This window comes from Procambarus clarkii, chromosome 6, assembly GCF_040958095.1.
Source record: "Procambarus clarkii isolate CNS0578487 chromosome 6, FALCON_Pclarkii_2.0, whole genome shotgun sequence".
Lineage (NCBI taxonomy): Eukaryota > Metazoa > Arthropoda > Malacostraca > Decapoda > Cambaridae > Procambarus > Procambarus clarkii.
Genome location: NC_091155.1, coordinates 39,424,229 through 39,440,274, shown reverse-complemented (window position 1 = coordinate 39,440,274; position 16,046 = coordinate 39,424,229). Strand labels below are relative to the sequence as shown.

Below are 16,046 nucleotides of genomic sequence, written 5' to 3'. Positions count from 1 at the left end.
ATATAGAGAGCTCATAGGGCCATTGCTCACTGCGCCTCTCTGAGGGGGTCAGGTTCTGGCTCGTGCCACCCCCCTCCCCGGTAGGAACTCGAACTCCAAGGACTGATGGCACCAGACTAATATTTCATATGCCAGTTTGATAACTTCAGGGAGCAGACGGGGACTTGACACAGAAACTGTATGTTTTATTGTTTGCAGAATATAATATTGTGTGCATATTAGTGACACAAATATATCTGTGTGTACCTATGTCTGAATGCCATTTTTCTGGGTGAGCCATGGAGGCTCCCTGGAGCTATTGGGCTAATGTGTGATATATTAGACCAGGGTCTATGGAGTTCGACCTACTGAGGACCACGAGCCAGAGCCTGGCCCCCTCAGAGAGGTTGCAGAGAGCAATGGCCCTGGAAAACCCCTCTGTGGTTGGGGTTTTTCCCTTATCTATCATCGACCGAGGTTAGGCACCCAGAAAGGTAGGCATAACAAAACAAACCCCACATGGTAAGAAAATTATAACTAAAAACCAAAAAGAGAAGTAGAACTCCCTCCAATCCCAAGGAAACAAGCAAACATCACATTCCACTGCTGCACCACTCATCCGTGCAGCCCTACCCTCTCCACGCTGGCTACCCAGCACTACAGTTTGGAAGCTAAGCATCAAACAATGTGAAAAGTCCTCAACGCTCAAAAAATGGCATTTCATTACATTCAATGCTGGTTTTCTGTGGGGGGAGCCCATACGGCTTCCTGGAGCTACATAACCAAAGATAAGGTAAAGAGGGACTTACCGGAGCTGGCGGCTAAGCGGACTGAACACTGGACGCGTGATCCTGTGGTCCTGGGTTCAATCCCGGGCGCCGGCGAGAAACAATGGGCAGAATTTCTTCCGCCTGATGCCCCTGTTACCTGTGCAGTAAATAGGTACCTGGGAGTTAGTCAGCTGTTAAGGGCTGCTTTCTGGGAGTGGAGGCCTGGTCGAGGGCTGGGCCGCGGGGACACTATAGCCTCGAAATCATCAAGATAACCTCAAGATATACCCAGGAGGCAGCTGCCACAAACTCCTCAATGCGAAGTCGAGATCACTGGCTGCAATCTATGACCCAAAGCAACACAGGAACACCCAGGAGCAGGAATATTAACCAAATAATGGGCAGCCAAGACCCTGTGTTTGACCTCCAAAATCACGGCGCCCTAATATCAGCCCAGGACAAGTTACCAAACATGGCATCCAATGCAGCAACTTCCTTACATCATGGGCATGAGGATAGACCGCAGGCTGGCTAGACGGACGATCCTGGGAGATCCGAGCCCTGGAACAGGGTACGAGGGGAAATCGAATCAACCCAAACTGTATCTCCAGCCACCAAAGCCGAAGGCGCAGATAACGGCAAAGAGCCGCAACTCGAACACAACACATGATTCACTCCTGGGGCCAGATTCACGAAAGCACTTACGCAAGCACTTACGAACTTGTATATCTTTTCTCAATCTCTGGCGGCTTTGTTTTCAATTATTAAACAGTTAATGAGCTCTGAAGCACCAGGAGGCTGTTTATAACAATAACAACAGTTGAATGGGAAGTTTTCATGCTTGTAAACTGTTTAATAAATGTAACCAAAGCCATCAAAGATTGAGGAAAGAACCCGTTCGTAAATACTTTCGTGAATCTGGCCCCTGGCCTGGCCAACCAGGCGTCAATGACCTAAGGAACCCTTTGGAAAGCAGCCGTCTTGTTCTTCGCCAGAAAAGAAGGCGAAGACTGCAACCCAAAAAAACGACCACCAGGACCAAAAGAGCAGAAACCCCTGTACTGGAGGAGAGCATGCAGCTCACCGACCCAACCCCCAGAGGCCAATGCCAACAGAAACAGAGCCTTGGAAAAACAATCTTGAACCGAAAGGTGCCACCAGAAACCAAGGAGAGGAAAGATGGGAGAGCACCATGTCCAAGGACCAGGATGACTCAGGCGGCACATGGGCAGGCCAGAGGTGAAACAAAACACGAGAAAGCTTTTGGAATGGGGCAGAAGAGACATTCACCCTGAACGCAAGCTGGAGCAGCTCTGCTAGCGCCACACGATACGCGGAGACAGTATTAGGCATCAAATGACAGTCCTGAAAAAGAAAAGACAGAAAAGACAAGACCACTCGATCAGAAATAGAAGATAACCTACAAAGAGAGAGAAAATGGCGGAAAGAACGCCAGGAAACTTTACACTGTCGCCGAAATGAAGCTCTCAGGTGGGACACCATCAACGAAGCCACCTGATCACAATAGAAATGGTGATAAACCTGTATCAAAAAGACCAGACACGAAGAGCAGAGGAGAAGACCGAGCCAGCCATGTACCGGACTGGTCCAATTCGCTGGAAGAGGCGGAACCACAGGAAATGTCCTGGTTTGAACACTGAGCCAGCAGTGCCTGGAACCAAGGCTGGGCCAGCCACCAAGGGGCCACGAGGACTACTCTCCCTTGGTAGGACTCCAACCGAGCAAGAACCCACAGCAACAGTTGGACCAGGAGAAAGAGGTACATGGAACCCCACCTCGACCAGTCCTGCTGAAAAGTGTCCACCAAGACAGCCTCGCAGTCAGGGAAGAGCGCCACATTGGGAGATACCGAGACCACACCAACACGAAAAGGTTCATGTTCGTGAGTCCGTACGTCTGGGAGTCTGTATGTCCCGCAGAGCCAATGGAAAGAGTCGGCATCAACCATCCATTCCATGGACAGAGGAATGAATGGAGACAGGCCAGCTGCCAGGACATTGGACATCCCCTGGATGTGAACTGCCAGGAGAGCCAAACCCCAAGAACTCAGCAGACGAGTCACTTGAAGTGACCAGCCCTAAAGAGCCAATGACCACATCAAAATTGCCACAGTTCAGGGAATGAACCACTAGAGACCAATCCAAATGGAGTCAGATGGTCAAACCCCAAGTGACCCGAACCCTCCGAAGCGACAGCCAAACTGTCGTGAACACCCACACCGTGCTGTGAGCCCAACGGAATGACAGACCCCATTGTCCCTGACTGGCCTGGTGAGCACTGGTCACAAAGCCCCAGCTGAGAGATAAAGCATCTGTGAGCACATCAAGCAAGGGCTCGGGTAGGCGCCAAGGTACTGAACTTCAAAAACCCTGAAGAGGAAGCCGGCGATGCAGCAACTGACACAAGGCTCCTGGAGTATGAATCCAGCGATTGCGAGAGAAGCGGAAACTCTGAGTCCTAGAAGGAACCAGAACAGACGCCGAAGTCAAACCCAACCCAGTGGGTAGACCAGCACAGTGAAGTTCAAACTCCCACACAACTGCTTGAGCAACCACCGAGTGACCTGGGATTCCCCCAGAAACAGCCGAAGGCAGAGGACCACATCCTCAGCAACGCCTCCATTGGGAGAAACATGTAAGCGGTCCGAGAGTCCCAAACAAGACCCAGCTTGGTCCTAACCTAGCATGGAACCAGATGGGACTTCCTCCAGTTCACCAGGAACCCGAATCCGGTGAGCTGGGAAAGAACCACACCACTGGCGAACAGACAAGTGGACCGACTGGGAGTCCATACCAGCCAAGCATTGAGATAGGCCATGACCCGAACCCCTAGCAGATGCAGATGGGTCACCACGAACCGGGTAAGATGCATGAATACGCGAGATGCGAGATTCAAGCCAAAAGGAAGGCAATGAAAGCAGTAAGCCTGACACCCACTACGAAACCTAACCAGTCCCTGAGCCTCGGACGAAAGGTCCAGGGACACCATCCAGGCACCCGGCTCCAAAAGAAGCCAGACCAGAGACTGAGTAACCATCTGAAAGGCGGGGAAAGGAATCCAGGGGTTCAGATGGGACAAGTCCAGAAGAATTTTAGATCTGCACAGTCCTGTGTCGGCACTGGAAACAGGTGGAAAACCCACCTGAGGGACAGGGTCGTTACAACCATGCCCAGGCACACCACTCCGTGATGCCCCGCCAATCCCGAACCCCCCAAAGAGGAAGGAGCCGCCCAACACCACCACAGGCCAGATGACATGATCCCCAAAGCTAGCGAAGGGACTGTCGCCTCCTCTGAGAAAAAAAATTGAAAGAACAGAACAAAAAAGAAAAAGGCAAGAAGCCAACTGGCAAGCAGAGGGAGCACTGCACTGGCCAGACAAAGAAGGCACCTGGAGACACAAACACAAAAGCTGCACCAAAGGCCCACCTTGACAACAAAAACTGAAGCCCCGGCATGATCACAAAACGTGGGCAAAGACCCAAGAAGAGCAGTCTGCAAGCTAGGAAGACCCTGGAACCCCAGAAGAGGAAGGACTGGGGTGCACAGGAGGTAACTAAGGGCCTCCAGAACCCCCAAAGGGAACCCGAGAGGAAGAAACCTATGAACAAAACCTAAGAGATAAAAGGAACTGAGTGGGGGGAAGGTTGCAAACAACTACATTTGCAAAAAGAAACGCACCAAAAAAAGGAAGGGCAAAACACATCAGCCAGACTGAACCACCAGTGCAACAGCCAGAAACGGATCGAAAACCGAGGGACAAAAGGCGTGGGAGTAAGCATAGCAAACAGCCAGGGACACTGAAGACAGAAGAACTAGGGGAGACATGATCACCACATACAAAATTCTCAGGGGAATTGACAGGGTAGACAAGGATGGATTATTTAACATGGGTAATACATGCACAAGGGAACACAGGTGGAAACTGAGTACCCAAATGAGCCACAGAGACATTAGAAAGAACTTTTTCAGTGACAGAGTACAGTAGTTAATAAATGGAATGCACTAGGAAGTGATGTGGTGGAGGCTGACTCCATACACAGTTTCAAATGTAGATATGATAGAGCCCAGTAGGCTCAGGAATCTGTACATCAGTTGACTGATGGTTGAGAGGCGGGACCAAAGAGCCAAAGCTCAACCCCCGCAACCACAACTAGGTGAGTACTAGGTGAGTACCAGGGGCCCAGACCCAAACACAGACAGAAAACACAAAACTGGGTTAAAACCCAATACCCAAGCATTCCCAGCAGAACAGGAGAAGAACAGAATGCCCTAGAAGAAATAACAGAGAAACGGCAACGGGAGGATAAAAGCTCTGACGAAGGCAAAAAAAAAAAAAAAAAAAAAAAAAAAAAGCCTCCAAAATGCGAGCGCACATTCCCAGGCATATGTAAACAAACAAACCGCAGCGGTGCCTTGGCGGCCAGGTGGGGAAGCAACCAGCAGAGAACAAAAATGGCCACCATAACAAAAGGAGAGACAGTTGACATAAGTGAACCAAAAACACGCCAACAAATGTGAGATAAAAAAGCAAATGAGAGGGAGAAAAAAAATCCGCCCAGAAGGCAGAAAACCCAAGCAGGAGCGAACAGCCTCAGAACTGCTAGCGGGCTTCCCCATACAGTCCCGGGAACCTGCAACAGAAGCCCTCCCGCCCCCTGGGCAGAGCCGTCCTCCATGCCCTCCACCCCTGAAGGAAAGGAAGAGTCCAGGGGAAAGGCAGCAAGAAAGAGCCGCTGGTAGGACCCAGAAAGCCTCGGCAGGAGGAGCAGGTTCAAATGCCTCTGTCCCCAACCCGAACAGGGCAGCCCCTGAAGCGGCCCGAGTCTCATCATCAACTAAACCCCACCCAGAAACCTGCAGACAGTTCAGAGCCGGGAACAGGGAGGGGGGAAGAATGGCAAACAACGCTTAACCAAAACTGGGTGGCCCCGGGGAATACGGGTGGGGAATACCCCCGTTGAAAAGCAGAGGTGCAACAGGTACTCTGAGAGAGAACTCTATCAACATCAGAGGCCCGAGACTGTTCAACACGCTTCCACTACACATAAGGGACATAACTGGCAAACCCCTCACAGTGTTCAAGAGAGAACTGGATAAGCACCTCCAAAGGATACCTGATCAACCAGGCTGTGACTCATACGTCAGGCTGTGAGCAGCCGTGTCTAACAGCCTGGTTGATCAGTCCAGCAACCAGGAGGCCTGGTCGACGACCGGGCCGCGGGGACACTAAGCCCCGGAAGCACCTCAAGGTAGCCTCAAGGTAGGTGGGAAACCAACCTAGCGCGTTGCAGCAACCTAAACCTAGCATGCAATGCATATGCTGCCTGTACTCTAACAGTAATGTCATTACAATAATACTGGAGAACAAGCAGAGAACAAGACTTGCAACACGACTGTGTGCCCTGAGACAATGGCACACAGCAACCTTCAAACCCGTACGAGGCAGGCTGGAACTCGGAAGATGCATCCATTGGTCCACCGAGCCCAGACAGGGTTTTCCAGAGCCTATAGGCTGACAGCTACGGAAGTCCAGGCAAGGTGTTGCTAACCGGTTAAGACCCAAAGCTATCAAGGGGAAGATCAAAACACTGAAACCCCTGTGATGTGTACAATCATGAGGGCCTAGCAGACGACAACCCAGATAGTAGAAGTGGAACTACTGCCACACCAGGCAGACCCCGCCAGGCAAAAAAAAAAAAAAAAAACCCAACAGTACAACTTCCCCAGAGGAAACAGGAACCAGCTGCTGCATAGGTAGGCAGGCTGCATAACACCTTGATGCCTCAACCAGCACAATACCATTTCCTACCCAAGGGCAATCAAGGGCCACAAAACCCCAGCTGGCCCCAAAGGCGGGGTAAATTCCGAGCAGCAAAAGCCCCTACAGAAATAGTTTCCTGAACGCACCGGGGAAGGGAACCCTAACACACAAGGGCAGTACTCATAGGGCGCCTAGGGAAGGTTGCCCCTAAGCTCATGCAGCCTCGGTACTGATGAGGACACCTGACCACCACTCAACAACAACAACACTGCAGAGGTCACCAGGAAGGCAAAACCCCACCTATGGAAATTGAGGCCAAAGAAGATGTCCGCCTCGGACTACATTAGCTAATGAACTGGAGTGTTGGGTAGCCGGCGTGGGGAGGTCCAGGACTCAACGCTGATTTTCTGGGGGGAGCCCTGTCGGCTCCCCGGAGCTAACTTCCCAAAGACTAGGAAAAACACTGGGACTCACCCGGGAGGCGGTCGGTCCTCTCACCTCAATGCGAAGTCGAGACAACTGGCTGCAACCGCCGACCCAATGCAACGCAGGCCCTACCAGGTCCAGGGGACATTGACAGGACCCTGTTCGACTTCCAAAAACCCTGTGACCGAATGTTAACCCATGTTGCCAAAGACGGCAGCCAAAGCAGCAAACTTATGAACGTTGTGGGCACGTGGGTAGACCGCAGGCTGGCTAGATTTAATAACCCTGCAGATGACCTGAGAGACCCGAGCCCGGGAACAGGGAAGGAGGGAAACCGAGTCAACCCAAAGCGTATCCCCGGCCACCGAAGCCGTGGCGTGCAATAAAACATGTAGATACTTATATTGTATCGGTTGTACTGAATGTTAAATGAGGTTGTCCCATGTCTCTAATGTGATTCAGTTTTGACCAACACCAATTGCAAGTAACTTCAAATGTAACATGGGCAACAATCACTGTTGCTACCTCTGTAACGTTCTGCAATGTCACCATAGTAATGTTTGCTAGTTACTAGTAACCCTTTAAACTGTAATAATTGGAATATCACCCCAGAGAACTGGAAGAATCTGCCCCTCACAGCAGAATTTTTTTATCCAGTTTACAGGGAAAGGGGGAGGGTGGGGGGGGGGAAGGAACGACCAATGATGTTAAAGAGCCCACGAGGGATAGGGGCAGCCCCGATTGTAAATAGATGCCATCTTGAAAAAAAATTCAATGTAGGCCATCATTGTCTCCAGGCCTCAGTTACCAGGCCCACACCATGGCGAGCACATTATGTCCCAGCAACCGACCCCGCTCAGCACAGCGTGCATCGCAAGCTTTGAATGAGGAGAAAATTAATCGGGAATCGTTCAACGAGGGTGATGAACCTGATATTGACAACTCCGACATTGATCAGGACTACACACAGCCCTCAGATGTGGATACGCCAGATGATGAGAGTGAACATGAAGGTGCCACAAGGGCTAGGCCTAGCTTCTCAACCATGCCTTGTTGCCCAGAATCGGCACCACTTCGGCCAAACCACACAGTTCATGAGTTACTTTTCCAGATTATGATGTATTGTGTGACGAGTCTGAGGTAGGCAAAGACCAGACCATTTTCTGGTTTTAGTGACTTAGAATCAAAAGTGTGTTTCACCACGCCTGTCGCTAGTGCCAGTGGTGTTGTTGCCAAGCGACATTTTATCGCGCCAACAGTATCTGGCCCAGCCAAGTGTCACCTCATGGCACCACATGAGGGCACTCATGAACAAAGCCCTCATCATCAAAGGCTGATGATGAGGGCTTGAAACATTGTGTCAAACACGTAATAAACCATTATTGGAGCAAAGACCAGACTGTTCCAACACCATTGTTCGGGAAATATATGTCTCGTGACAGATTTGTGATACTCCTCAGATGTCTTCATTTTGCAAGTAATGAAGACGAGACACAGAATGATAGGCTTTGGAGGGTGAGGCACGTTCTGAATGAACTTATTGTAAAATTCAGAGATTTCTACATACCAGCTCAGAAGCTGGTGATTGATGAATCCGTTGTTCTTTTCAAAGGACGTGCTGCCTTCAAGCAGTATACTGTATTTCCTCCAAATGCCACAGATTTGGATTGAAATTCTTTGTACTCTGTGACTGTGAAACAGGACTTGTCTTACGCATGATAATGTAAACCAGGTACAAATGTAGACATTCCTGCTAATAACAAACATGGTTTCTCAGGTAGTGCGGTGAAATCCCTGCTTGCACCATGGCTGAACAAGGGCCACATATTATACGCAGATAACTATTATACCAGTCCATTGCTAACTAGGTTCTTGCTTGATAACAGAACTTGAGCGAGTGGCACAGTAAAACCAAAATGAAGGGAAATGCCAGTGTTTGACAATGCTATTGAGGTAGGTGATTGCCAGCTAAGAATAACTGGTGGAATGCTTTCAGTGCAGTGGAAGGACAGGCGTGAAGTGAACATGTTGACCACCGTTCACAATGCTACAATGGTGGACAGTGGCAAGGTGAACAGAACAACAAAACAAATAATCTATAAGGCAGATTGTGTGATGGAATATAACATCAACTATAACATTGGTGGGTAAATGTGATATGATGGTGGGGGCAGCCAAGTGTGTACGGAAAACAGTGAAGTGGACCAAGATGTTTTTCCACCTCGTTGACGTAACAATACTGAACAATTACAATATGTATCTTGTGAAAATAGGCGGTCAATAAAATTTCCGTGCGTTCAGCTTTACTGTTGTGACACAATTACTAACAAAGTCTAACAAACCAATTCCTGGCATACAAAGGCCCATTGTGAACCCAGTATTGCACCATGCTCTCACACCCAGACTTGCTTTCAAGGATGCCTTTCTGATACACAATATAAGGTATTTACCACCAATTGGAAAGAGTGCAGTAGGCCAGCATGAGTGCATTGTATGCAAGATCACACAAAAGAGGGAACAGAAATGTAAATTGGTCTTAACTTGGTGCACAGCGTGTGAGGTCCCTTTGTGCCATGTCAAATGTTTTGACGAGTATCACAGTCTCGAGGACTTCTAAATGTCCAATACTGGTGCAAAAACATGTACATATTGAGTGTATATAGTGAAAATAATTCATAATAAATTTTATACATCCTGAAAAATAAAACATTTTTCTGTATATACATGTGACACTATTATGTGACAACAAATAAATTTAAAACAGTTGTATTTTAATAAAACATCAAGTGACCACATATTATACAACATCAGTGAAAAAATGGTTGTAAAATATGCCATAGATACTGTAAATAATGCCACAAAAATAAATTTGTGGTAACTTGGGCTGCTAGAACGCCGAGCACGCCGCTCCCAGAACGCAGCACGCTTGAGCAACCAAGATGCGGACACTGCCTTGACCACTACCTGAGAGAATGTGAACACCTGAGAGACATCAGAAATGTGTGTAAAATTATAAACGCCACATTGTTTGAGTTAGGAAAACACTATTTGTCAAATATTGATACTGTTCTTAAAAGATTCCCCCATTTTGCACCCGCAAGATAACGTAAGATTTTAAGGGTTGACAGATGTTAATCTTCTTGTTTGAGGAGCTGTTCACTTGAGACAGTTAAACAAGTCCCAGCTGTGTCTGGGTACAAGTGACAGGATGAACAACCCAGTGGATTTTCTTCCTATTGGGAGTGTTGTATATGCTGCTATGGTGGTAAGTCCACTCACAGGATGAGTGGCACTGCCCAATAAACTCGCCCCTTGAGGACAAAATTTTAAATTTAAATGCATGAAGTCATCAGTCAACTTCTCGACTCATTTATGTCATTGGTAAGCAGTATCCACTCGATTCAACGGCCTATATGGGGCTATAACCAGGTCGTTAAATGTGGGGCTCTGGAATTTCCGAAGTTGTTAAGTGTTGGTAATATTTCAAGTAACATTCAGGTAAGATATATTTTGTACAGATAGCCACTTGTTCTACCACTCTAGTGCTTTCTACCCTGTGACGTCACAGATTCACGGCACATTATTTTGATTTGTCATGAGGCTGGAGTGTTCATTCTGTGACTTTGTTGGACATATCTGCACAATCAAGAAACATCCGAGCACCATGTTAGCTCCAAATGCACGCATTGCGTCAGTGATGGCTGACTGGTGGGTGGATGGGCAGACAGGCAGGGAGGGAGAGGCAGGCAGAAGCGGGGATATGGATGAAGGGAGGGAGGGATGGATGGAAAGGATTGATGGATGGAGGGAGGCAGGGAGGGAGGCAGATCAGGCAGAGGCTGGGAGGTAGGCAGGGAGGGAGAGGATGGAGATGGATGGATGGATGGATGGATGGATGGATGGATGGATGGATGGATGGATGGATGGATGGATGGATGGATAGAAGAGAGGGATGGAGGGAGAGATTGAACTGTAGGCAGGCAGGGAGGATGGAGGGAGGGAGGGAGGGAGGGAGGGAGGGAGGGAGGGAGGGAGGGAGGGAGGGATGGAGGGATGGATGGATGGATGGATGGATGGATGGATGGATGGATGGATGGATGGATGGATAGAAGAGAGGGATGGAGGGAGAGATTGAACTGTAGGCAGGCAGGGAGGATGGAGGGAGGGAGGGAGGGAGGGAGGGAGGGAGGGAGGGAGGGAGGGAGGGATGGATGGATGGATGGATGGATGGATGGATGGATGGATGGATGGATGGATGGAGGGAGGGATAGAGGGATGGATGGATGGATGGAGGGAGGGATAGAGGGATGGATGGAGGGATAGAGGGAGGAAGGGGTGTTGAGTTGAACTATGTGACCAGTGAAGCAGGGTGTAATTACCTAAGTGTAGTTACAGGATGAGAGCTACGCTCGTGGTGTCCCGTCTTCCCAGCACTCTTTGTCATCTAACGCTTTGAAACTACTGACGGTCTTGGCCTCCACCACCTTCTCACTTAACTTGTTCCAACCGTCTACCACTCTATTTGCGAAGGTGAATATTCTTATATTTCTTCGGCATCTGTGTTTAGCTAGTTTAAATCTATGACCTCTTGTTCTTGAAGTGCCAGGTCTCAGGAAATCTTCCCTGTCTCTTTTATCAATTCCTGTTACTATTTTGTATGTAGTGATCATATCACCTCTTTTTCTTCTGTCTTCTAGTTTTGGCATGTTTAATGCTTCTAACCTCTCCTCGTAGCTCTTGCCCTTCAGTTCTGGGAGCCACTTAGTAGCGTGTCTTTGCACATTTTCCAGTTTGTTGATGTGGTTCTTAAGATATGGGCACCACACAACAGCTGCATATTCTAGCTTTGGCCTAACAAAAGTCATGAACAATTTCTTTAGTATATCGCCATCCATGTATTTAAATGCAATTCTGAAGTTAGAAAGCATAGCATAGGCTCCTTGCACAATATTCTTTATGTGGTCCTCAGGTGATAGTTTTCTATCTAGAACCACCCCTAGATCTCTTTCTTTATCAGAATTCTTTAAAGATTTCTCACATAATATATAGGTTGTGTGGGGTCTATGTTCTCCTATTCCACATTCCATAACATGACATTTATTAACATTAAATTCCATTTGCCAAGTGGTGCTCCATCTACTTATTTTGTCCAGGTCTTCTTGAAGAGCATGACAATCATCTAAATTTCTTATCCTTCCTATTATCTTAGCATCATCAGCAAACATGTTCATATAATTCTGTATACCAACTGGTAGATCATTTATGTACACAATAAACATCACTGGTGCAAGAACTGAACCCTGTGGTACTCCACTTGTGACATTTCTCCATTCCGATACATTGCCTCTGATTACTGCCCTCATTTTTCTATCAGTCAGAAAATTTTTCATCCATGATAGAAGCTTACCTGTCACCCCTCCAATATTTTCCAGTTTCCAGAACAACCTCTTATGTGGAACTCTGTCGAAAGCTTTTTTTAGGTCCAGATAGATGCAGTCAACCCAACCATCTCTTTCCTGTAATATCTCTGTGGCTCGATCATAGAAACTGAGTAAATTCGATACACAGGATCTTCCAGATCGAAAACCATACTGTCTGTCTGATATTATATCATTTCTCTCTAGGTGTTCTACCCATTTAGTTTTGATTAGTTTTTCCAATACTTTCACTATTACACTTGTCAATGATACAGGTCTATAATTGAGGGGGTCTTCCCTGCTGCCACTTTTGTAGATTGGAACTATGTTAGCCTGTTTCCACACGTCTGCTACGATTCCTGTACACAGGGATGCCTGAAAGATCAGGTGAAGTGGAATGCTGAGCTCAGATGCACATTCTCTCAGAACCCATGGTGAAACGCCATCTGGGCCAGCTGCTTTGTTCTTACCTAGCTCCTTGAGCATTTTTTCCACTTCGTCTCTAGTCACCTCTATGTGCTCTATGTTGTTCTCTGGAATTCTTATTGTATCTGGTTCCCTAAAGATTTCATTTTGTACAAACACACTTTGGAACTTTTCGTTTAGTGTTTCACACATTTCCTTTTCATCTTCCGTGAATCTATTTCCCATTTTCAACCTCTGAATATTATCCTTTACCTGCAATTTGTTGTTTATGAATTTATAGAATAGACCTGGTTCTGTTTTACATTTGTCTGCAATCCCTTTTCAAAATTTCTTTCTGCCTCTCTCCTCACTGCCGTGTAGTTGTTTCTCGCATCTTTGTATCGCTGGTATGTTTGGGGGTTCGGCCTCTTCCTGTATTGATTCCATTTTTGTGTCTTTTGGTGTCTAGCCCTCTCGCAATTTTTATTGAACCAATCCTGTTTCCTAGTTCTGCATCTCTGTTTTGGTATAAATTTTTTGTGCCTTTATCATATATTTCACAAAACTTGACATACATCTCATTCACTTCCTTGCCTAGCATCAAGTCTGTCCAATTATACTCACTAAAAAAATTTCTAAGGTCACCATAATGTCCTCTCCTGAAGTCTGGTTTTTCAACTGCTTCAACCTCCTTATTTTCTTCCAGCTTATAACGCATTGCATACTTTATTCCCAAAAAGACATGGTCACTTTTACCCAAGGGAGGAAGGTACTGAATGTCAAATATCTCTTCCTCCTTCCTGGTAAATATCAAATCTAGCATAGAGGGAACGTCCCCTTCCCTCATCCTCGTAGCTTGTTTAACATGTTGATACAAGAATGTTTCCAGGATGAGGTCTACAAATTTACAGGTCCAAAAATCTTCTGTTTTAGCTTCATATGCTTCCAAGTCTATGGATTTCAAGTTGAAGTCACCGACTATCAACAGTTGTGATCTATCGTTATCCGCTCTCGCTATAATCTCTCTCATTATTGTTATAAGACCTTCACGTTTACTATCTAGCTCCTCCTTTGACCATGTGCTGCTTGGCGGTGGACTATATGCATTTATTATCATTAGTTTATCATCCTCATGGCAGATTTCTAGTGCTATTATGTCAACTTCTTGTGGATTGGCAGTCATTATTTTGTTCACCTTTAGGTGTTCTTTTACCAGCACAGCAACGCCACTGCCTTTCCTAATTTTTCTGTCCCGTCTCCAAATTGAGTAGCCCCTTGTGTGTGTGTGTGTGTGTGTGTGTGTATGGGATGTAGGGGGTGGGACTGGCTCACTCTGATAAGCCTTCATACTTGACCCAGTTAGCCAGATTTGTTTCTTAAATTCTGGATGTACATCATCATGTATATTTTTGATTACAGATTTTGTTTAGTAATATTATTAGGATAATAAAAAGTTATAAAATACTTGTTTCATGAATGCTTTATTGTATTAGATGGAGATTCTCCAGGCTGTCTCTGGCTGGCTGGCACTCTACTGAGCCACCTCCCAGAAGGATCTTGGAGAGAGGAAGAGGCAGGAAGTGAGGGTGTGGGGGAGAGCAGCAGTGAGGGGTGTGAGGACCTCACATAGCCTGCTTGCCATGTGAGGGACCCCCGGATGCCAAAACAATCCCAATACCGACCAATAGTTCTATCGACCGCCAGACCGGTATATGAGGTTCCGGATACCGGTCTCCCAAACCGGTTGATGGAACCGGCAGATCGGTAAATAAGAGGCCGTTAAATCGAGTGGATCGTGTACAATTAATTATATTTTTTTTCCTCGTGCTCCAGGAACACAAATGAACACATTTATAAGACAAAAAAGTTTTTTGGAATTTTTTTTTCTTGTGCCTGGTGGTGTTGCAGGCATTAACCCCTAAACTGCGGAACTCGTCATATGACGTCTTGAGTAACTTACGCAAAAGTGTGCATCACGTCATAGGATGTTTTGGAGTGCTATGCAAGATTTAAATGGCCCACGGATACACGGGGTTCACATCACCTTCCCTCAGTGATCTTATAAACAGATGCCATTTTTTTTTTAAATCGTGGGCAACATTTCCGGGTGTGAGGGGCACAGTGCTGGGTGAGCCACCAAGGCTGGTGCACGTAGCATGAGCTCACATCAATGCTGTTCAGCTTGTGACCACAGCATCAGCTAAAAATGTAAAAAACCAGCGTTGGATGTAATGAAACACCATTTTCTGGGTGAGTTCCGGAGGCTCCCCGGAGCTTACTAGGCTGATATGCTAATGTCAGACTTTGGCATCAGTCATGTGTAAGGAGTTCTTATGGGCCTACCGGGGACCATGAGCCAGAACCTGGCCCCCTCTAGAGAGGCAAGGGGAGCAATGGCCTATAGAAACCCCAGTGTAATTGGAAGCATTTTATGTCTGCCATCAACCGGGTTAGGCACCCAGAAAGGTAGGCGTCCCAAAACAAACCTCTATTCTGGTGAAAATTGAAACCAAAAGCCAGACGAGTGGATAGAACTCCCCCCAAAAAAACGAGCAAACTAGTATGATGTCATTCGTCGTCGCGCCGCTGTCTGCGCAGCCCCCCCCCCTCTTCCCCGGGAGGGGGAAAGGTGAGCCCCAGACCTACCATGCTGGCGATCTACACCCCAGTTCTGAGGCTGGATGTCAAAATCATGCGAAAAACCGCCGACCAGAGGGGAGGGATGCCGGGGAGCCTCCGGGACTCACCCAGAAAATGGCATTTCATTACATTCAACGCTGGTTTTCTGGGGGGGAACCCCTACGGCTCCCCGGAGCTAACTACCCACAGAGGAAAGAATAGGGACTTACCCGGGAGGTGGTTGCTGCTCACTCCTCAACCCGAAGTCGAGACAACTAACTGCATCCGCCGACCCAAAGCGACACAGGCCCGACCGAGCCCAGGAACGTTTACAAGGTAACGAGCAGCTAGGACCCTGTTCGACCACCAAAATCCCCGCGCCCGAATGTCAGCCCAGGACTTATTGCCAAAGACGGCGGCAAGAGCCGCGAACTTGCAGACGTCATGGGCACGGGGATAGACCGCAGGCTGGCTAGCCTTAATAACCCTATGCAGATGACCTGGGAGACCCGCACCCTTGAACAGGGAAGAAGAGAAATCGGATCAACCCAAAGCACATCCACGGACACAGAAGCTGTGGTGCACAAATAACGGCGGAGAGCTGCAACCGGACACAAAACATGATGCACCCCCGGCCGAACCAACC

At 47.6% G+C, this 16,046-nt stretch overlaps 2 protein-coding genes across 5 annotated transcripts in view; one reads left to right on the top strand and one right to left on the bottom strand.

The window, feature by feature from the left end:
• The window catches only part of Rpn1 (regulatory particle non-ATPase 1), a 674,509-nt gene that overhangs the window by 153,307 nt on the left and 505,156 nt on the right, over positions 1 to 16,046 (top strand). The window lies entirely within an intron of this gene.
• Positions 1 to 16,046, bottom strand: part of LOC123754113 (glycerol kinase) — a 266,318-nt gene that overhangs the window by 6,456 nt on the left and 243,816 nt on the right. Inside the window, exon 13 of one of the 4 annotated variants that reach the window (XR_011223553.1) lies at positions 789 to 906. The exons of the other annotated variants lie outside the window; for them this stretch is intronic. The gene's annotated coding sequence lies outside the window, so the exon portion shown is untranslated. The remainder of the gene's footprint in view (positions 1 to 788; positions 907 to 16,046) is intronic. 4 annotated transcript variants of the gene reach the window in all.